This window comes from Apis dorsata, unplaced genomic scaffold, assembly GCF_000469605.1.
Source record: "Apis dorsata unplaced genomic scaffold, Apis dorsata 1.3 scaffold_153, whole genome shotgun sequence".
Classification (NCBI taxonomy): Eukaryota; Metazoa; Arthropoda; class Insecta; order Hymenoptera; family Apidae; genus Apis; species Apis dorsata.
In genome coordinates, this window is record NW_006263444.1 from 26,794 (window position 1) to 28,486 (window position 1,693).

Consider the following 1,693-nt stretch of genomic DNA (forward strand, 5'->3'; position numbering starts at 1 on the left):
TTTTTATCTTTTTCATTTATTTAATCATATTTCTGCTTGTTTCTTCCGTATATTTTTTCGACGTACTTTCAGTAATTTTGTTCTAGTTTTTCTTAAACAACAACTTTAATTTTAGTTTTAGAATTATTGCGATAAGATAAAAGAATGATTTTTTTAACTGATTTTACGAATCTAATTTTTTTCTTCTTTACATAAAGTTGTGGACCTTGGCGTTTAACATTCTTACGACATACGTTTGAGCAAGGGATCGTTTAAAGTCGTTTACTTCCGAAAGTAGTTCGAGCACGTGATTGACTGATCAACGAAGTGACCGTTCTTCTGTCTTTCATTTAAAGAAAAATTTTAGAATGTGCGTTATTCGACCAAGTTACGTTATAACGGGTAAAACATATGAATATCGGTGGTTCGTTGAAAAAATGATTTTATCATTATTGTTCGATAAGTGTTAACTATAAATCACGAGGGGATGGATCGTTTAATTTCTTTTTACTATTATAAGGTAATAATTAACTTATTTCATACAAATATAAAGTATTCTTATTCACAGATATTAATTAGATAAAGCGTAATCTAACTTATATTAATTTTTACGTTATTTATCGACAATATGATAAAAAAATATTAGTAAATTGCGTAAAAACTAGAAAGTCAAAAAATCATCGAAGAAGAAATGCTTTTTGCAGGTATATATATATATACCTATAATCTTGAAATCGCGGTTAAATTTTATATAATTTAAAAAGATGAAGAAGATGAAGGAGAAGTAAAAATGAAGGGGGAAGGAATAGACTAATATGTAATATTTGAACGTTCAAAATTTTTTTATATTTTTTATTTGTAAACATTGCAAATTTTTAATTGCGATAAGCAGCGATGAATAATTTCTAAATGAATTAGATACGAAAATTTATAACAATTTTATTAAACTAACACGAATAGTCTGTTCATTTTGGAAATTATAAATTATATTATATTATAATTACGTTAAAAAATCGAAGTTTATAGGAAGAAATATACACTTGTATAAGAATATCGATAGATAATAATAGAAATAGTGGAAATTTCAAAAACAGAAAGTTAATTAGAAGTGCAAACTATGAGGGAAAGGCAAGGGATGAACGAGGATATATCGGGAGACGTTTTTAACGTAGCAGTTATCAGTATTAAAACGTGTTTGTACTCTCGAGATCACAACTGTCGTGGTACATTATACATATTCTACTTCATCATTAAGGTGCGTACTTTCATTATATTAGAAATCAAACGAAAGATGATTGTGTTTCTTTATTTCAATTGCGATCAAAATTATATCGTTATCGAACACAATTATATCGTTTAATTTTCTATGGTTTATTATTATCGAAAATATTTCGTTCTCGTTTTTACACGTTAATCGATGTTTACTCGATATCTGGTTTAGCGTTGTTTCAATGTATAACGAAGATAAGTTCTTGCATTCTCATATATAAACGATGAAATTTATATAAAATAATATTAGATATATTAACATGTAGCATCTATTTCACAAATTTTCTCGCGCGAATGAATAATTGAAAATTTGAAAAAAAATTTTTTTTTAATTCTATCTCTTATTTTTTTCTTCTTTTTGCTTTAAGAAAATATATACTCAAATATAGATGTTACAGGCCAGTAAATATTACGCGTAAAAATGAAAAAAAAAAAAAAAAAAAAA

General features: G+C 25.9%; 2 protein-coding genes across 3 annotated transcripts in view; one reads left to right on the forward strand and one right to left on the reverse strand.

Moving 5' to 3' along the window:
• Nucleotides 1-1,693, reverse strand: part of LOC102673196 (FYVE, RhoGEF and PH domain-containing protein 4-like) — a 13,316-nt gene that overhangs the window by 9,048 nt on the left and 2,575 nt on the right. The window lies entirely within an intron of this gene.
• Nucleotides 7-1,693, forward strand: part of LOC102673721 — an 8,898-nt gene continuing 7,211 nt past the window's right edge. For both annotated transcript variants that reach the window (XM_031509445.1, XM_031509442.1), the window contains exon 1: nucleotides 7-499. The gene's annotated coding sequence lies outside the window, so the exon portion shown is untranslated. The remainder of the gene's footprint in view (nucleotides 500-1,693) is intronic.